Below are 22,088 nucleotides of genomic sequence, written 5' to 3' on the forward strand. Positions count from 1 at the left end.
CCCTAGCTAACCTATCTGCCTATCTACTATCTGTTAGTGTTTAAGATCCCCTCAAAGGTTTCAAATCTTTTGGAAAAATTAATAAGGAACTTTCTCTGGGAGCCTAGAGAGGAGAAGAGAGATCATAGGGTGAGTTGGGAGGTGGTCACTAGGTGTAAAAAACTAGGAGGTCTTGGGATTGGTAATTTCAAGAAAAGGAAAATGGCTCTACTAGGGAAGTGGTTGTGGAGGTTTTCTTTGGAAATGGATAAATTGTGGACTAAGATTGTGGCTAGCATTCATGGGTTGGAAGACAATGGCTAGGATTCTGGAATCTTGGCAAGGGCTTCAGCTGCTTCTCCTTGGAAATCCATTCACAATTTGCTTCCAGTTTTCTCCCCTTGGATCATGTATGGTCTAAACTCTAGTAACCGAATAAAATTCTGGGAACAACTTTGGGTCAGGGATTCTCCTCTAAAGGACCGGTTTCCTTCCTTGTATGCTCTATCAGACTTGAAAAATGAACCCATATCATCTTTCTTGGTCCCTTCAGCCAACCTTGGCCTGCGTAAGGCAATTAGGGATACAAACATGGATAGCTTGGTAACTTTGCTAGCCTCCCTTGAGATTGTCTTCCTAAACCCTGCTAAGGAAGACACCAGATTTTGGAGCCTTTTTAGCTCTGGTACCTTTTCTTGTGCTTCTTTCTTTGAAACCTTAACTCAACCTCCTATCCCCTTTGGGTTGTCCTTTCCAGTTAAGGAAATTTGGAGCAGGCCTATTACTCCTCGGGTTGGTTTTTTTTGTTGGGAAATTTTCCTGGAAAGAATCAACACTTTAGACTTACTTCAGAGAAAGAGACCCAATTATTGTGTACTTCCTAATAGATGTGCTCTTTGTAAAGCTGATGGGGAATTTGAGTACCACCTCATGGTCTCTTGTAAGGCAGCTAAAACTGTTTGGGAGTGGATTTTCTCCTGTTTTGGGTGTTCTTGGTATCCTCTGGAGACTATCCGATGTTTGTTTTCTCCTTTTTTCAGTTGGCCTAGGAAGCGAGGGAAGACTATGTGGAGGTGTATTAGGGCAGCGATATCCTGGTCATTGTGGGAAGAAAGAAACATTTTTTCCGACAAGGAAAGAACATTGGAAGAATTGTTAGATCGAATCCTTTTAAGGGCTGTCCCCTGGCTAATCTATGCAGTTGTTTTCAGATTTTCCTGTGGATGACTTGCTAAGAAACTGGAAAGAGATTGCTTCCATTGCTAGATGTAAGAGGACTCTTTGTCCGTTTTGGTCCCCTCCCCCCTCAGGCTTTATAAAGCTGAATTTTGATGGCAACAATGTAAGGAATCCAGGGTCCTCTGGGATTGGAGGAGTCTTTAGGAATGTGGAAGGGATTGTTACTGCTTTATTCTCTGGCCCTATTAGAGAAGGTGATTCTCTTAGGGCTAAAATCCTTGCAGTGGGTTGAAGTTCGGCCTGCCCTAGAAGTTTGTTTTGTTTGTTAGATGAAAAGTAAAGTAAACAACAAGAAGGAAGAGAGGAAAGAAGAAGGAAGAAAGAGGAAGAAGAAGAGAAAAGGTCTGGTTCAAATTAGGAAAAAAGTTAACCCTAGTTTCGGCCAGACCTGTTATTATATTATTAATATAATTGGAAAAGACATAAGTGCCCTTATTTAAGTAAGAGGCACTCGAACTAACATAATAGTACACATCAGCATTCTCAACAGGTACAAAGACCGAAGTACCCCTTCACTAACACTCCCCTTCAAGCTGGTGAGTATATATCATATATTCCCAGCTTGTTACATATGTAGTCCACTCTCCCCGACTCAAACCTTTTGTAAACAAGTCTGCCCACTGGTTTCTCGTATTAACATATGCAGCCTCTATCACTCCATTCAGCACCTTTTCTCTCACAAAATGACAATCAACTTCGATGTGCTTGGTTCTTTCATGGAACACCGGATTGGAAGAGATATGAACCGTTGCTTGATTGTCTCAATAGAGCTTCATTGGAGTATTGATGTCATATCCTATTTCCTGTAGAAGGTTCCTTAGCCACATTAATTCACAAGCAGTATGTGCCATGGCCCTATAATCTGCTTTTGCACTGCTTCTTGCCACAACTATTTGCTTCTTACTTTTCCACATTACCAGGTTACCCCCCAGAAAGGTGCAATAGTTTGTGGTAGACCGTCTATCAGACATGGAACCTGCCCAATCAGCATTGGTGTATCCTTCCACTTCTAGTTTTCTGCCACATTTGTACAGCAAACCACGACTAGGAGCTCCTTTCAAGTACCTCACAATCCTTAGCACTGCATTCTAATGTGGGACCAAAGGTTTCTGCATGAACTAACTCACCACACTAACCACAAATGAAATATCTGGCCGAGTAATGGTTAGGTAGTTTAGTTTGCCTACAAGTCGTCGGTATCTGCCAGGGTCTTCAAATACTTCACCTATATCACTGCTCAGCCTCGTATTTGTTTCCATAGGTGTCTCAGTCGGTTTAGTAACTTGTTTCTTCTAGTAAATCAAGCACATATTTCCTCTGACACAAATTAATGCCATGCCTAGATCTTGCTACCTCTATGCCCAAAAAGTATTTCAATTTGCCAAGGTCCTTTGTCTGAAAGTGTTCCTGTAGGAATGCCTCTAATCTGTCAATGCCCATTTTATCATTCCTAGTCACAACGATATCATTTACATACACCACGGGTAGTATTTTGCTTGCCGAAGAGTCATGACTCAAGGCAGAGTGATCAACTTGGCACTGTTTCATACCAAACTTCTTGACCACCTCACTGAACCTGCCAAACCATGCTCAAGGGGACTGTTTAAGTCCATATATAGCCTTCTTAAGTCTGCATTACCTTACCATCCTCCCCTTGAGCAACAAACCCTGGTGGTTGCTCCATGTAGACCTCCTCGAGCAAATCACCATGCAAAAAGGCATTTTTGATATCTAGTTGATATAGAGGCCAATCATACATAGCTGCAAGGGAGATGACAACACGAACTGACCCTATCTTAGCAACCGGGGAGAATGTCTCTGTGTAGTCAATGCCATAGGTTTGGGAGTACCCTTTTGCAACCATCCACGCCTTCAGGCGCTCAACACGACCATCTGGCAAGTACTTAACGGTATACACCCACTTACAACCGGTAGCCTGCTTCCCAGGAGGAAGAGCGGTGAGTTCCCAAGTGTGATTATGATGGAGGGCAGAGAGCTCTTCTTCCATAGCATGACACCACTCTGGAGAGGTAAGGGTTTCCTGGACATCCTTAGGAACAACCACTGAGGATGACAAAGAGATGAACTGGCGATGGGAGGCAGAGAGGTGAGTAAGGGAAACAAAATTGGAAATAGGGTGAAGGGTGCAGGTGCGTTTACCTTCTGTGAGGCAATAGGAAGATCAAAGTCGGAGGCTGGTGTCGGATTTGGAGCTGGATCTGTCGACGGTGATGAAGCCGGAGGAGTCGCAGTCGGTACACGTGGGCGATGTGTATACACGTGACGGATACACAAGGTATGCAGTCTTAAGAAGGCTATATATGGACTTAAACAGTCCCCTCGAGCATGGTTTGGTAGGTTCAGTGAGGTGGTCAGGAAGTTTGGTATGAAATAGTGCCAAGTTGATCACTCTGTCTTCAGTCATGACTCTCCGACAGGCAAAATACTACTGGTGGTGTATGTAAGTGATATCGTTGTGACTGGGAATGATAAAATGGGCATTGACAGATTGAAGACATTCCTACAGGAACACTTTCAGACAAAGGACCTTGGCATCAGAAGTGAGAGGATGATAGACATTTAACTCATTACAGATATTTCTCATACTGGCATAGTACTCCTCAAGACTTTGATTTCCCTGTTGCAGATTGAAGTATTCCTGATACAGTTGATATACCCTAGTAGTATTATCTTGACCAGAATACAATTTCTTAGCATGATCCCACACCTCTTTGGTTGTGTCAAGAAACATGAAGTTCACACTAATTCTGGGTTTCATACTGTTCCACAACCATGTGATGATCTATGCATCTTCCTGTTCCCAGTCTTCGTACTCCTGAGAATTAGTGGGGGGTTTCTCCTCTCTTATGTGCTTTACCTTCTTCTTCGCCTTCAGAAAAACCTCTACAAACTTGGCCCAAGGGACATAATTCTCTCCATTCAGTTTAATGGAGGTCATTTGGACATTCAGGTAGTCAGTAGATATCATCACACTAGGTTTACTATCACTGTTATCTGCCATTGCCGAATTCCCTTATCATTGAATCCTGAGCACTACACACTGCACACTGCACACTGCACACAAACATTTCATCGAAATCTGCACACTGATTTCAGCAATAATAAAGGTTGAAAGCCGTACTTGTAACACCACAAACCCTACTCTACAGCTACCAGAAGTTTCACCATTAAGTAAACACTACTTCCCTTCGAATCACACACAAACCAGCATAAACCCTAGCATAAACCCTAGCATACTGCAATCTGAAAACCCATCATACGATCTGTACCACACCTCTCATGTGTTCCATAACAAAAATTATGCATAAAAAAAACTCCTTACCTCATCGCTTGAAGGCCAACCACACGAAGGAATGAAACATCACTGCACCACACACACTATCCCTACATTAATTAGGGGAGGGCTTAGAAACCACAACAACCAATCTCCAACGACACCACTGGAGGTATAGAAACCTCCAAGGGAAGAGGGCAATCACTCATTTTCAACCCTTTTCTCAGTCTCCAACCAACGGTTGAGAAATCCAAGAGAAGCCCTAGTTCGAATGTGCAGAAAGTAGAATTCTAGCAAGTCTGATTTGTTTAATGTGGCTCTGATACCATGTTGAAGTTCAGCCTGCCCTAGAAGTCTGTTTTGTTTGTTATCTGAAAAGTAAAGTAAACAACAAGAAGGAAGAGAGGAAAGAAGAAGGAAGAAAGAGGAAGAAGAAGAGAAAAGGTCTGGTTCGAATTAGGAAAAAAGTTAACCCTAGTTTCGGCTAGACCTGTTATTATATTATTAATATAATTGGAAAAGACATAAGTGCCCTTATTTAAGTAAGAGGCACTTGAACTAACATAATAGTACACATCAACATTCTCAACAGGTACAAAGACCGAAATACCCCTTCATTAACACAGCGCTTGAAGGAATTCGAAGAGCAAAGGAATTAAATATCAGCCGTTTGATCCTGGAAGGTGATTCAAAGGTGGTGGTTAGTTGGTTGAAGACAGAGGACAGTGGTTTGTGGAACTTTAACAATGAAAAAAAAACAGTTCTTATTGGCTGGGTTAGGGACATTGAGATTCGGTATAGCTGGGTGAAGAGGAGTGCCAACTCATTTGCGGATGGGTTGGCCAAGCAAGGAGTGAATAGGGAGTCTGTTTTTTGGGCTAGTTTTTAATCTTTCTTCGTTGCATTCCCTTTGTTTTCTGTTTTTGGGGAGCTAAGTTATTTTATCTCCCCTTTTATATCCATATTCCTCTTTTCTTTTAATTTAATGAAGATGGTGTTATTGATAAAAAAAATGGCTACCAAAGGACATGTCAATCCAAGCGAGATGGGTGAGGAGAACTGCCAATAGTTTGGCAGATAGCTTAGCCAAGCAAGGGTTACAAAGAACACATCTGTTTTTGGGCTCAAATGTAATCTTGGATCGGGTCAGCTTTCTAAAGCTGGTTTTTTCTTTTCACAACTTCTTGTTGTATCCTGATTTTTCGAATAATAATTTTTCTTTTCTGTGTTGCTGATAATCCTGAATTTTTTTTTCTGTGTTGCTGAGAATAATAATAATAAGAATAACAACAACAACAACAACAGCAACAACAACAAGTTCGCCTCGCCTAATCGCCAAGCGGTTTTGTATAGCGGGTTTTTGAGGTTATAGTTTTAACATAGACATTTTTAAACTAAAACATTCATTTTGTGTGTTTATACATTAATTTATTTTTATTATTTTCTTATTTTTTAGGGTTTAATACTTTAATCAACACAAATATTGCTAAATGCTGTATTGAACCCTGAAAGACTTCAAAACCTGAACCAATATGTAAGGAAGAACTTAAATGTTGTTTAATCAACACATTTAATTTCTTTTTCTTTACTAATTTTGTGTGTCTTTATACCAATTTTCTTCTAACCACCTTTTCTTTTTTTCTTTTCCTATAGCAGAAATAGGGGTTCAGCCCCTATATTTTTTAAAATTCTTTTCTTTATTCTTTTTTTTTCTCATGAATATGTTGGAATATGTTGATTTTCTATACTTCAACATGAAGTTTATACTTTTCTTATGAAAATTGTGGATAAATTATTAAAGAAATATGATTATCGGTTGTTCTACTACTATAATGCCAAGTTCCTCCGGTGGGGATTGAAGCCACAATACTTGAGACACCTTGAGCCATGGACTTGTATTTGGCTTCTGCACATGATTTGGGCACTACAGACTCTTTTTCACTTTTCCAAGAAACCATATTATCCCCAACGAAGGTGCAAAAGCCTGAAGTAGACATAATCCAAACATTTTGCCCAATCAGCAATTGTATAGGCCTCTAGTTTAATATGCCCAAGATTTTGGAAATTATGTACCTCGTCCATGATGCTTTTTTTGGTTAAGCAAGAATCCTATCAGTGGCCGCCCACTGTGTTGTTTGAGGAGCATGCATCTATTACCTCACCACACTAGTTGCATTGGAGATATCTTCCTACATCCTTAACTAGCCCACCATTTGATGCATTAGTTCTATGATTCTGATCTGCTGGTTTATGTATAGATTTAGTTCCAAGCTTCTTTATCTTTAGTAACAAATATAACACACACTTCCACTGTGAAAAAAGATCCCATGCTTGAACTATACCACTTCTATGGCGAGAAAATACTAAAGTTCCTACAAGTTCTTGTTTTCTTCAGAATATCTATCTCTTCTAGATCATCACTAATGACCACAATATCATACACATATACTATTAACACTGTCAAGAGTGACTAGGTGGCAAGGGGATGCCTTGGTGACAAGGCACCCTTGGAGGCTCGCCTTGCTTAATCACCAAGCAATTTTGTATATTGTGTTATAAAATACTTTTATATTCATTCTCTTTTGAGATTATTGATAAAAAAATGCTCTTTTGAGATTATAATTATAAAATAGATGTATTAAACTAAAATATTCATTTTGTGTGCTTATATACTAATTTCTTTGTATTATTTTCTTATTTGTTAGGGTTTAATCAACACAGACATTGCTAAATAATGTACTGAACTCTCAAAGACATCAAAACCCGAACCAATAAGGAAGAATTTAAAATTTTGTTTAATCAACACCTTTTCTTTTCGACTTCCTAAACCAAAAATAGGGGTTCAGCCCCTGTATATATATTTTTGAATTTTCTTTTCTTTCTTCTCATGAATATGTTGATTTTCCATACTTTAACATGAAGTCTATATTTTTCTTATAAAAATTGTGGATAATTATTAAAGAAATATGGTTATGGAACCTAGGGAGTGTTCTGATACTGAACTAGAGCTCCCTCGAACCTATCAAATCAAGCTTTGGGTGATTTCTTTAAACCATACAATGATTTCTTTAGCTTGCACACCTTTCTTCCATCAACACCACTAGAAACCTACTGGCAGCCTCATATACACTATGTCCTACAAATCTCCACTGTAAAAGTCATTCTTAACATCAAGCTTGAAGAGAGGCCAGGAATAATTTGCAAGTAGAGAGAGAACCCAAACTGAACTCATCTTTGTCACAAGAGCAAAAGTCCCCAAGTAATCCACTCCATACGTCTATATGTACTCCTCCGCAACCAATCTTGCCTTGTATCTTTCTGTACTACCATTAGCCTTATATTTCTTTGTAAAAACTCACCTGCACTCTAAGTTTGATTTTTAATTAAAGCTTCCATTTCCTCCTACATGGCTGCCTTTCACTCAGTTTTAGGGAGAGCTTCATTAACATTCCTAGGCATAAACACTGAATCAAGGGAAGACAGGAAGGCATGTGTCTGCAAATTAAGAAAGATATGATTTGTGATTTGAACAAATTTAGGAAAGATTAGATTTGAATAAATTTAGGAAAGTCAGATCCTAGGGTTATGGGAAAGATTTAGTCAATCCCTGATTGAGAAAAATTCTAGGGGTTTGTCTCTCCTATCTTTTCTTATTTAAGGTGTATGCTCAATATGTTTTGAATCATCAATAAAGAAAATCTTCTTCTTTTCTCCCTCTGTATTTCGCAACACGGTATCAGAGCCATAGGGTTCGATCATGAATTTTAAGGCCACCATGGTTGGCTCAGGTTCAACATCTTCGGATGCTACCAGTGGTGTGATGTCTTCGGAGGGAGGTATTCAGCCTGTGGCTTTTTCTCTGTCTGAGAATTCCCTTCAAATTACCATTAACAAACTGAATGGAAAAAATTATCTTGAGTGGTCTCAGTCCGTGCGGTTGGTGATTGACGACAAAGGGAAACTCGACTACTTGAATGAAGTGAAACCACTAGCAACTGATGATCCAAAGTACAGGTAGTGGCGTTCTGAAAACTCTATGGTTACCACCTGGTTGATAAACTCTATGGATCCGGTGGTTGGAAAACCATTCATGTTTTTGCCGACGGCTCGTGATGTGTGGGAAGCTGTTAGGGAAACCTATTCAGATTTGGACAATCATTCACAACTGTTTGAACTGAATACTCGAATGTGGAAGATGCAACAAGGTGAACGTGAAGTAACAGCCTATTATAATGAGATGATGGATGTTTGGCAGGAGTTGGATTTATTTGAAGAAGAAGAATGGGGAAGTCCCAGTGACAGTGCTCGGTACAAAAAGAAGATAGAAAGAGGCCGTGTGTTTGTCTTCTTGGCTGGTTTGAACAAAGAACTTGATGAGGTTCGGGGATGGCGGCAAGTGATGTTAAAGAATGTTAGTGAAACAAAAACAAAGAATGAAGGGTCTGCTGTTGTGGCTCGAGGTGCAGACTTAGATGTAGATAAACGAGGAGGAAAGAAGAGGCCTTGGTGTGATCATTGTAGAAAGCCATGGCATACTCGGGAAACTTGCTGGAAGCTGCACGGAAAACCGGCGGGTTGAAAGAAAAAATCAGGCAGTGACAACAAGTCAGGGGGAGATGTCTGTGCACTTCAAGTAAGCAACTCGGATCTAGGGCAGCAGTCATCCCCAGAGTCTCTTCCTTTCACAAAGGAACAAATAGAGCACTTATATAAAATGTTTCAATCTCAATCGTTAAGAAACTCTAACCCATCCTGTTCTCTAGCTCAGTCAGGTAATTTCTTCACTGCAGCCATTGCTTGTACCAAATCTAATGGCTCTTGGATATTAGATTTAGGTGCCATTGATCTTATGACCGACACTTCGCAATTCTTTTCTTTATATACACCCTGTGCAGGGAATCAAAAGGTTAAGATTGCAAATGGTTCCTTTGCTACTATTGCTGGGAAAGGAACTGTACCTATTTCTCCTTCTCTATACCTCAAAGATGTTCTGCATGTTCCTAACCTATCGTACAATCTCTTATCAGTCAACAAACTTACCCTTGATCATAATTGTAGAGTTCATTTTTAGTCTTCTTGTTGTGAATTTCAGGATTTAACCTCGGGGAAGATGATTGGAGGTGCTAAACAGGATGGTGGTCTCTATCTCTTTAATAAAGGATCTACCTTTGGAAGGCAAGACCGACAGACTTGTTTCAGCTCTATCTCTATTTCTAATGACAATGAAGTTTTGTTATGGCATTATCGATTAGGTCATCCTAGCTTTTAATATTTAAAGCATCTATTTCCCAAGTTATTCATGAATAAAAATCATTCAGTTTTCAAGTGTGAATCTTGTGAATTAGCAAAACATCATCGTGCTGTTTTTCAGTCTCAACCATATAAAAAATCAAAACCATTTACCATGATTCACAGTGATGTTTGGGGCTCTTCTAGAGTAACAACTCTTTCTGGAAAACGGTGGTTCATTACTTTTATTGATGATTATACTAGGGTAACTTGGGTTTTCCTTTTAAAAGAGAATTCTGATGCTGAAATTGTGTTCACAAATTTCTAACATGGTTTAAACACAATTTTAGACTCAGATTAAAATTTTTCGAAGTGATAATGGAAAGGAATTTTTTAACAATGTGTTAGGGAAGTTTTTGGCTGAGAAAGGAATTGTACACCAAAGTTCGTGTAATAATATACCTCAACAAAATGGGGTGGCTGAAAGGAAAAACAAACATCTCCTTGAAGTTGTTAGAGCCCTAAGTTTTCAAACTAAGGTTCCTAAGTATCTTTGGGGAGAAGCCGTTTTAACATCCACTTATTTGATTAACAGAATGCCTACACGAATTTTGGATTTTAAAATACTTATACAGGTTTTCATTGACTGTTTTCCAAACTCTCGGCTAGTGACAAATATTCCCTTAAAAATTTTTGGAAGTGTGGCCTTTGCTCATAACCATGATCGTAAACGTTCAAAACTTGATCCAAAAACACAAATGTATTTTTGTAGGCTATCCCACTAATCAGAAAGGGTACAAATGCTTTGATCCAGTTTTGAAAAGAATGTTTGTGACTATGGATGTCACATTGTTTGAAGGAACTTCGTACTACAGCAACTCCCATCTTCAGGGGGAGAGCAATACTAGTGAAGATGGTTTTTTAGATGGTTCTGATTTAATGTTTAAATTTGTCCATAATGATGTTCCTCACAACCAGTCACCAAAAGAAAGCGAGGCATAAAATACAAAATTAGTGGAAACAAATGAATTAAATATTGAAAATGAACAACCTTTGGTGATGCCTTCTCAAAATGAAAAAGCTGAAACAACAAAGATGCGTGCGAAACAGTATAAAGGCCTTGTATATTCAAGGGAATATCTAGCACAGAAAAGGAGAGGCACTATTCCGCAGCATCAACAAGAATCTGATCTAAGGTTGGATCATGAAACTCATGATAATTCTCCAAAAATCCCTGAAAATATTCCTCCACGTAATTCTAATTCTTCCAGTCAGCTTGATCTTCCCATTGCTCTCAAGAAGGGTGTTAGGTCTTGTACAAAACATCATCTGTCAAATTTTGTATCTTACAAAAATATTTCACCTTCATATTGTACTTTTATTTCACAAGTGTCTAGTGTATCCATTCCTAACAGTATCCAGGAGGCTCTAAATGTTCCTGAGTGGAAAGAAGCACTTTTTGAGGATATGAGAGCTTTGGAAAAGAATGCTACTTGGGAGAAAGTGGACCTGCCGAATGGAAAGACAGTTGTCGGTTGTAAATGGGTGTTCACTCTGAAGTACAACTCAAATGGATCCTTGGAGAGATACAAGGCTCGCCTAGTAGCGAAAGGCTTTACTCAGACATATGGAGTAGACTATTCTGAGACCTTTTCTCCAGTGGCAAAGCTAAAGAAGAAGTATATATGGAGCCTCCACCTGGTTTCACTGAGAAGTTTGGAACTAAGGTATGCAAGCTAAAAAAATCTCTATATGGACTTAAACAGTCTCCCAGAGCCTAGTTTGAAAGATTCACAAGGTTCGTCACAAGTCAAGGATATAGTCAAGGACAATCTGATCATACTCTCTTCACAAAAAGATCCACCAAAGACAAGGTTTCGGTTCTGATTGTCTATGTTGGTGACATAATCTTGACTAGAGATGATATTGAAGAGTTGAGCAGACTAAAGCAGAGCCTAGCCAAGGAATTTGAGATTAAAGACTTAGGCCAGCTAAGGTACTTTCTTGGAATGGAAGTGGCAAGATCGAAGAAGGTCATTGTGGTTTCGCAACGAAAATATATTCTAGATCTCTTGAAAGAAACTGGAATGAGTGGATGCAAACCTTTAGACACTCCGATAGAAGTTAATACTAAACTTGGAGAAGTTAAAGATGTGGTTCTAGTAGATATAGGAAGATACCAAAGGCTGGTAGGAAGATTGATTTATTTGTCACATACACGTCCTGATATTGCCTTCGCTGTGAGCATGGTAAGTCAATTTATGCACTCCTCGTACAAAGAACATCTTGAAGCTGCGTATCGAATTCTTAAGTACCTAAAAGGCACACCAGGAAAATGACTCTTCTTTAAGAAAAATGAGAAGAGAGGGGTTGAGGTGTACACAGATGCGGATTGGGCATGCTCGATCACTGATAGAAGGTCAACTTCGGGGTATTGCACATTTCTTTGGGGCAATTTACTTACTTGGAGAAGCAAGAAGCAAAGTGTAGTTGCTAGAAGTAGTGCTGAGGCTGAATTCAAATCAATGGCTCAAGGAGTGTGTGAGGTTCATTGGCTAAAGAGGGTGCTGGCAGATCTCAAGATACCAATGACCTTTCCTATGAAACTGTATTGTGATAACAAGGCAGCTATCAACATTGCTCATAATCCGATTCTACATGACAAGACTAAACATGTTGAGATTGACAAACACTTTATAAAGGAGAAGCTTGAAGAAGGAATAATCTGCACTCCGTTTGTACCAACCACACAACAAGTTGCTGATATTTTAACAAAGGGCTTGTTGAGACAACCATTTGAACTTCAAGTCAGCAAGTTGGGCATGATAGATATCTTTGCACCAACTTGAGGGGGAGTGTCGGCAAATTAAGAAAGACAGGATTTGCGGCAAATTAAGAAAGATATGATTTGAGATTTGAACAAATTTAGGAAAGATTAGATTTGAATAAATTTAGGAAAGTCAGATCCTAGGATTAAGGGAAAGATTTAGTCAATCCTTGATTGAGAAAAATTCTAGGGGTTTGTCTCTCCTATCTTTTCTTATTTAAGGTGTATGCTCAATATGTTTTGAATCATCAATAAAGAAAATCTTCTTCTTTTCTTCCTCTGTATTTCGCAACAACATGATATATAGATAAAGCACTTTATGGGAGATGATGTGAATTACAATGAGTTGTAAAATTGATACACTCTCTCTTCCCGTTGTAGATTGTAGTGGAAGATCACCAATGGTACTAGGGGCAAGAGGTTTGTCACTAGTATTAGGAAAACCTGATATCAGATGGGGCAAGTGGAAGTGATGTGGCAAATAGAAAACTTGGGATCAAATGGGGTAATTGGAAATGATGTGGGTTCTCATGCAAGTGCATGAATGGTGCCTCCAAGATCACTATAATCAGTGTTTTAAAAGCACAAGGGGCATTTTGTGCTTGAGGTGTGAGGCATAAGGCAAGGTGTGCACCTTTTTGAAGCAAGGCAAAAAAAAATTCAAAAAATGCCAAAAAATGAAAACAATTCAAAAAAATAAAATATTAAACATAATGTTAATTAAAAAATAAACTTAAAATAAAAATAAATGTTAAAAACCCATTAACTCAAATTAAGATGCATAAACATAACATGCGGAACATTATTTAAAATGAAAATTTAAAACAAAATCAAGTATAACATCTAAAACATATTCAAGCATGCAATACTCTATACCTTTATTGTTTTCCGAATGCATTACTTCAAATAGATAATGTATTGTTAAACATTATGCATTCCTAATTCTATGAACTGCCTTTGTACCAAGCCCCTCAGGCAAACCCAAACAACCTCTTGCATACCACCTAAAAAATTGTAATGTAGCACGTAGTGGTTGATGCAAGGAAAGAGGTGTAGGTGTAGGTAATGGAGCAGGAACATGAAGTGAAATTGGATGCTCTCACCTCCAAAACAATCCCCTTGAGAAGAAATATGAGGAAAGAAAGGGGTGAATTGGAGGAAGGTAACATCCAAAATGACATACCGATTCTCTGACACTAGATCATAACAACAGTACCCCTTTAGGTTTTGAGCATGCCCAAGGAAAACACATTTTTTGGCTTTGGGATCAAACTTAGTATGGGGACCAAGGTCATGGACAAAATAGGTACATCCAGACACCCACAAAGGAATATGAAAGATCTCCCCTCATGAAAAAGAAGACTATGATGTTTTGACATCAAGAACGCACGATGGCATCCTATTGATCAAGAAAATAGTTGTGGAAGCATCACCCAAAAACGAATAGGATACCAATTCACAGACCATAAATTTCTATGCCGCCTAGTGTTTATTTTTCCTCTTGGCTACACCATTTTGTTGTGGTGTATAGGTACAACTGTTCTAATGAATAACCCCATGCTCCTCCTGTAAATAGGATGCTAGTTTTTTTTTTAATATTCCCTAGCATTATCTGATCTGAAAATGTTAATTTTCACATCAAACTGTGTGAGAATCATCTGATGAAAACATTGAATCAAAGAAGGTAATTCATCATGAGACCACATCAACTAAATCGAAGAATAGCGAAAATAGACATCCACAAATAGAAGAAGATAATGATAGCAACCCATGGAGGGAATAGAATAGGGTCTTCACACATCAATATAAAATTATAAACAATAGCAAAAGGTGAACAACTTATGTTATTACTTGGGAAACAAAAAAAAAAAAATCAAAGAACCAACACCCAATCACCCTCTTTGATCCTAGACCCTGGAAAACACAATGATTAGGAACAAAAGATTATTCAGCAATTCAAGGCTTGGTCATGCTAATAACAGATAAAAGATTAATATGCAACTTTGGAACATGCAAAACAGATGATAAAGTAATGGTATAACCATATAAGACAACATTATAGTGCCTTTTCCTGCTATGGGGGTATGACAACCATCAAGAATGGAGAATCTTTCTTTCCAAGGCTCCAAAGTCTATAATCTAGGGAGGTTGCCCCGTACTTCAAGTGGAAACGGGATTGGAAGTGGCATATATACTTTCTATATGTGCAAGAGAAGTAGAGTATCTTGCCCCAGAAATTTCACCAGCTTTCTGACCTCTTGATGGCACTAGTACTGGTTGTATCCCTCTGACCCAGATTTGTTCCATATTTTTCTTGGTGAAGACATCAGCTAACTGGAACTCAGATGAAATATAGGGCAAGCAGACTTCCCCTGAGGTTACTTACTCATTCCCTGATAAAGTGCCTATCCACCTCAAATATTCTTCATCCTATCATATTGGACAAGATTGTGGGCCAAATTAATAGCAGCCTTGGTTATTACAATATAACATCATCGGTTGTTCTACTATAATGCCAAGTTCCTCCAGTAGGAATTGAAGTCACAATAATTGAGACACCTTGAGCCATGGACTTGTATTTGGCTTCTGCACTCAATCTGGGCACTGCAGACTGTTTTTTACTTTTTCCAAGAAACCATATTATCCCCAACAAAGGTAATCCTGAAGTAGACATCATTCAAACATTTTGCCCAATCAGCAATTGTATAGGCCTCTAGTTTAATATGCCCAAGATTTTGGAAATAATGTACCTCGTCCATGATTCTTTTTTCGAATAAGCAAGAAACCTATTAGTGGCTGTCCAATGTGTCCGAGGAGCATGCATCTGTTGGCTCACCACACTAGCTGCATTGGAGATATCTTCCTACATCCTTAACTATCTCACCATTTGATTCATTTATTCTATGATTATGATCTATTGGTTTTTCTATAGGTTTAGTTCCAAGCTTCTCTATCTTATGTGATAACCAAGCAGCCATCAACATTGCTCACAAGCCTGTTCAACATGACAGAACAAAGCATATTAGGGTGGATAGACATTTCATATTGGAAAGGGAAAATTTAGTTGCCATTTATTACTTTTGAAGAACAATTAGCTGATGTCTTGACCAAGCGAGTTCCAAAAGGGAAGCTACTACATTATGTAAGCAAGCAGAGCATAGTTGACATCTGTGCTCAGCTTGAGGGGGAGTGTAGAAAGACTGGACTGAATGTTCCCTAGTACTCTTTTATTTCTTGTCTTTTATTAGTTATGTTTATGTTAATCGGGCTCGTCCATATATGCTTGTTAACTCTTTTTTATGTTATGTTTAAGAGCTTGCCACCCCATTAAGGGCATCTTTGTAATTCTGTTCATTATGATTGAATTAATAAATAGTAATTAGGAGAAAGAAGAGAGAACTGATTGAATTCCCCTTTCCTTTCTTGTCTCACCATCTTCTTATGTTTTCTGCTATTTCTCTTTTTACATTTATTTTTCTTGGGTTGATTTTCGTATGTATTACTGTTCTGATATATAAATTAATGCTTTTTGTTGCTCCTTGTTCCTTGCTCCTTAGGCACTACAACGTAGGGGTGCAAATTGGGCTAGTCCGAGTTAGCATTTTACACTACTTTGGGCATGGGCCTTCAGGTCGAGCCCATTAAAATTTTAACAAAGCCTAACCCAAGGTTGTGCAGGTTGCACCCTAGTAGAATATCCTTGCACTTTTAAAACATTGTTCCAAGTTTATTTTTCCACTACAAAATAGATGTATGAAACCCTCGTATAATTGGGACAATGCTTAGTTAAGCATTAAAAGTGGTTGCCTAATTTTCATTCAGAATGCTTAGTTAAGCATTAAAAGTGGTTGCCTAATTTTCATTCAGAAGTACCTGGTTGATTTGCTTTAGTCTAGGTCTAACTCAATTTTCCTGCCATCCTATAAATAATTACTTGTAACTTGACCATACTTTGTACATTATGGATGGAAAGGTTACTATAATTGGTATGCAATGCAACAGTTCTATCTTCAAGAGTGGATCAAGATAGAGAGTGAAGGGATGAGAGATCTATCATATGGATGGCCGAACCCTGCAGGAAGGTAGGGCGGAATTTAAAAAATTTCCTCTCTCCCATCTGGGAATCACATTCCCTGTTTTAGAAAAACTGTATTTTTCAAGGATCAATTTTGAACCAAGAACCGAACCAGATCTGGACCAAAACAGTAGGAGAGGGATATACCTGATACGAAGATGCAATATCTCCCAACGAAGGTGTTCACGCCCAAAGAAAGACTCCAAAGACTGCTCCCACTGAAGATGACACAGTGAAGGTGGAGCAGAATCAGTAGGGTCTGTCCAATGAATCGAATTCTTCAGCAAGAATTCGATGGAGGCAGTGAGCACGACTTCTGATCAGCCTTTCTCCAAAGACTGATATCAAGACACCTCTTGATCGCTCCTACAAAGGAAGGAGATCGAACTGGCAGTTTGGCGGCAACTGGAGGAAACACAGGGAGAAGATGGTGCAGTCACATTGTTGCTGTCTTCTCTCTGGGTGCTCTGAGATATGATCTCTGAGAAGCTTGGGATGCTGAGGATGATCTGAATGGCTCGCCCCCTCCTCCTTTTATAGCCTTAAAGAGAGCTCCTAATCTCATTAGGAGTTTCCTAATCCAAATCTGTATTTGGATAAGGAGTTCTCTTTAAGAGATAAGGATAAGCCCTTATCTTATCTGCATATTACATTAGTTCTCTCCTAATCTCATTAGGAGGTTTCCATATCTGAATTCAGATCTGGACTCTCTGAGTGGATAGGGTAAGACCTTATCTTATCTGCTGATTTAATCCTATATCCGCTCCTTTTATTTAACTAGTCAAACTAGGCCAGTTCGAAATGGTTTTAGGCCCAATAAGTCTAAGTGCTCAAACTGCTTCCAACCTGCTGCCTAGTTGGGCTTCTTTGTATGGCGTGGGACCCAAACATTGATCTACACATCAGCCACATGGGTTTGGCCCAACCTCTATTACAAGACCTGGCCGAATTCACTGAAAAGATAGTGAACCCTCTGAAGCCCATCACATAGACTCCTAATGAGCTCAACACTTACACTAAGTGGTCCCTGGGCCAAGCCACCTTATAAAACCCATGGACTGTGGGCAGATGCAAGATTAGCCCATCAGGTATTACCCTCTCAGCCCATAATGATCAAACACTACCTGACAAGAGAGGACATCTCCCTCGGCTGCAAGGAACAGTGCTGCACTCTCTGTTCACATGGATCCCGGGAATTAAAACCTTTTGCAAACAATTTGAAACCATAATATATATATATTTATTTATTTATTTATATTTGTATATAAAATATATTTTGCAAAACAAATTTCAACGATTAAAATCGGTTGCCGACAGTCTTGGTTTCCATCAGAGAGAGTGCATCCCCGATCATTACCTTTGTCCAACAAAGGGGCTGATCCTGCCACTATGATCACCCCCACTCAGATGAATTCTCGGACTATCCCAACATACCCAGGTTTTGACTCCCTCTAAGGATCTCACTGATTGGCATATCAAAGACAGCCCAATCCGGCACATAGTGCAGTATCATAATTGAGTCTAGGGGTCAGGTGTAATATTTCAGTTTTGCCCACTAATCACCAAGGTCCAGGGCAACACTGGAATTCTGGCCCGCTTCAGGGTTTCAAGTAAACCTACATTGCATGTATCTCGGGTCTCACTCTGGCAGCTGAGATAGGCCACCCCAACACTTGGTGACACATCAGTGTCAGCCTTAGCAGGATAATTCTCCTCAGACTTATCCAACGGCTGTGAGCATTCTAAACTAACATGAGTCTCAAAAGTGTCCAGTTTAAGGGTATTACACAGAAATACACCACTATTACATGAATCAAATATGTACTTTATTCATTTACAATAAATGTCATAATGTACATCAATTTGATTGGAGCTAAGGGCATTCACTGTCTAACAGCTCCCACTTGCACTTGGGTCCAATCTGGTATAAGCCGGAGTTCCATACTTTCCATGTGTTTCTCAAACACTTTCTGTGTCAGTGGCTTAGTCATTGGGTCTGCCACATTCTCCGCTGATGCTACCTTTTAACATCAATCACCCATGGATTTAGTGTTGTCACACAACAGTGGAATGGGTGATGTGCGGAATTCCAAATTCCAGAATGAACACTTTCATTCATTAGGCAGCCTCACTTATGGCAATGTGATCGGCTTGGGTTGTGGACTGTTATTCTTGCTAATTAGGACCCCTGTTTGCTGACTTTCAACAAACAACAGACGATCCTACTGTGAAAACGCACCTAGATGTAGACTTTTTATCATCTAGATCCAACTGGAAATCGACATTAGTATACCCTTGGATCTGTAGTGAACTACCATCGAATACCAGACAAATCTCTTTTGTCTTTTGAAGGTATTTAAGTATATTTTTCACAGCGGTCCAATGCTCCTGCCCTGGGTTGGTCTGGAATCTGCTTACCACACTCACTGCCTAAGCAATGTCAGGACGAGTGCACAACATGGCATACATGATGCTCCCTATGGCTGAGGCATAGGGAACGTCCTTCGTGCCGTCAATTTTCTTAGAAGTCTTGAGCGACATTTTCTTGGAGAGAGTGACTCTGTGCCTGAAAGGAACATTTCCCTTCTTGGAGTTCTCCATGCTGTATCTCTTGACTATTTTGTCAATGTAAGTAGATTGGGATAATCCTATTATCCACTTCGATTTATTTCTATAGAGTCGAAGATCTAGTATCTAGGAGGTTTTTCCATGATCTTTCATGGAGAATTGTTGTGAAAGCCATACTTTCACCGTAGTCAACATTCCTACATCATTCCCAATGAGTAGAATGTCGTCTACATGCAGAATCATAAACATAACTTTATCCCCACTGGACTTTCTGTAAACACAGGGCTCATCCGGATTCTGTTCAAAGTCAAACATTTTGACAGTAGAGTCAAACCGGATGTTCCAACTCTTAGAAGCTTGCTTAAGTCCATATATGGATCTATTTATTTTACATACCATGTGTTCCTGACCCGCAACTATGAAACCTTGCGGTTGTTGCATGTAGTCATCTTCAGTAAGATCTCTATTCGGGAACGCAGTTTTGACATCCATTTGCCAAATCTTGTAGTCATGGTATGTTGCTACAGCTAGCAGGATCCTAATGGATTTAAGCATGGCCACGGGCGAAGATTTTAGGATTAATGAGAGGACATTTTCTTGATTGACTAATGAGAAGATTTTAGGATACCCGAGTACTTAATATGCTCCACTAATTGACTAATGAGCAGATTTAGCTGTTTGAACAATTTGATTGTTCAACTTGTCACGGTTGATGGTTCTTTGACCAAGAGAAGGGGTAAAATTGTGTGGAGATGTATTAGGGCTGCATTGATTTGGTTGGTGTGGGAGGAAAGGAATGCCTGTGTTCAATGATAAAAAAAGAAATAATGAAGCAGTTCTGGATTGCATTTTATATAAAGCTTTAATGTGGGCCAAGTCCCTGAAGTTATTTTCTGAATTCTCCTTTGATGATATGCGGAGAAATTTGGAAGTTGTAGTTAGAAGTTCTGCTACAAGGGTTAAACCTGTTGTGGGCTGGAAGTTCTCCTTTGAAGGTCATGTTGTTTTTGTGTTTTCAGGTCCAGTTGGAGTAGGGAACTCAGTTTTTGCATTGTTCCAAGCTGTCTTGCAGGGAGTACGGATTGCTAGAGAGTAAAGATTTAAATTATGATAGACTGTGTTAATTGAAGGGGACTCTAAACTGGTAATAGGGTGGTTGAAGGAACCTGAAACTGTAATTTTGGAAATACAAAGAATATATGAAAAGATTCAAGTAGCTGGTCAGAGATATGACAGTTTCAGTCCAATGGGAAGGCGGCCAGCTAATGGGATAGCTATTTTTTTTTGCAAAACAGGGGGTACATAAGTCTGAACTATTCTGGGCTAAGTTGCAATATCAATTTATATGGATTGGGCTGTATCTCGTGCCTCCGCTGGGTGTACTTTGTAATCATGTGATACTTAATTATGCTCTAATAAAATATTTATCATTTATAAAAAAAAATGTAGGGTTTAATATCCAACTGAACCTCCTCAAGCTCACAAATTGAATGGTCTTTCTGTATCTTTGACAGGTTGAAAGCATTATTCTGTATTGAACATCATTATTTGTTCTTAGAATGAAACATACGTTGAGTAAATGCAGTGTTACCTCTCTGATTTACTTCCTCACCAACATCCACCAGTCACAATGTCTCACGTGTGGACCATTTTGGGCCTAACAAACACATCAATGAAGTGATTATTTTATGTAGTGTTTTCTTCTCTTATTAATCTTTTGTTTTTGCTCTTAAATCGTGTATTTATTCTGTGCAGGTTGTTTCTTAATTGCCTTATGACAGCTGGATCCACAAAATCCATGTGTTATCGCCCTGAATTGTGGGGGAGCAATCTTCTTAATTCCATGCGACCCAAGGAAAGTTTTTAGAGGTGGTATTCGATGGGGACCTGGGGGGTGATACGGGAAATAACTAATCTAAGCTTGTCATTCTCCTGAGCATTGTGAGGAATGAACATTTTGATGGAGAAAGCAATACAGGAGTTTTCAGTGTGCAACATACAATTTGGTCTCTATTTCTCGGAGTAATAATTGGACGAGGACAGACCAATCAATGTAATTTTGTTCTAGTGTCTTAATAAGATAAAAGAAACAAACATCTTATGCATAGTTGTTTTATTTGGTGTTTTCAAGTTTTGTTGGTTATTTGTTAAGAATTTTAAACATTTGCAAGTGAATTCATAAGTGTCGTTTTTTTCCATGTTTTTTTTGGTTTGTCGCCTTTCATTTGGGGTAAATTTTCCATATTCTTGGTTTTATTTTTAGTGCTACAACCATCTTTGAGTTACTTAAGAGAAGAAACCCTATCCAGGCGGTAGCACTAAATTTTTCCATATTCTTCTCTTACCAGAGTTTCTTTTGTGTACGTCTCATCGAAATAGATATCGCTAGAAGTGTTAGACAGTTTTTGTATGCCCTTAGCTTCAATCTGATTTGATGTACTTTTGTTATTTAGTGGAAATAAATAAAGTGCATGTTTGATTCATGTTGTTTGGTTTAATTCTGTGTAAAACCCTAAAACTGGACATTTATAGACTCGTGTTATATTTTAAATGTTCACAGCCGTTGGATAAGTCTGGGGAGATTTATCCTGCCAAGGCTGATACTTGTGTGCCACCAAGTGTTGGGATGGCCTGTCTTAACTACAGTCCCTGGGTTTTTATAAGATGGCTTGGCCCAGGGACCACTTAATGTAAGTGTTAGGCCCATAAGGTCCATATGATGGACTCAAGGGGTTCATTGAGTTTTTCAGTGAATTCGGTTGGGCTTTGTATTAAAGGCTGGGCCGAATCCATGTGGCTGGTGTGTAGATCAATGCTTGGGTCCCACGCCATACAAAGAAGCCCAACTGGGCAGCAGATTGGAAAGTAATTAGACA

At 39.0% G+C, this 22,088-nt stretch overlaps 1 protein-coding gene across 7 annotated transcripts in view; it reads left to right on the plus strand.

Moving 5' to 3' along the window:
- LOC148860654 (protein transport protein SEC24 A-like) overlaps positions 1-22,088 on the plus strand; it is a 70,269-nt gene that overhangs the window by 42,032 nt on the left and 6,149 nt on the right. For 4 of the 7 annotated variants that reach the window (XM_088984725.1, XM_088984722.1, XM_088984723.1 and 1 more), the window contains one exon: positions 20,968-21,410. The exons of 1 other annotated variant lie outside the window; for it this stretch is intronic. The gene's annotated coding sequence lies outside the window, so the exon portion shown is untranslated. Of the gene's footprint in view, positions 1-9,605; positions 9,689-20,967; positions 21,411-22,088 lie in introns of those variants that run through there. 2 more of the 7 variants (XR_016112939.1, XR_016112940.1) reach the window with 1 other exon arrangement.

Source organism: Nelumbo lutea, chromosome 4 (genome assembly GCF_056320005.1).
Source record: "Nelumbo lutea isolate HS-2025 chromosome 4, American lotus-T2T, whole genome shotgun sequence".
NCBI lineage: Eukaryota > Viridiplantae > Streptophyta > Magnoliopsida > Proteales > Nelumbonaceae > Nelumbo > Nelumbo lutea.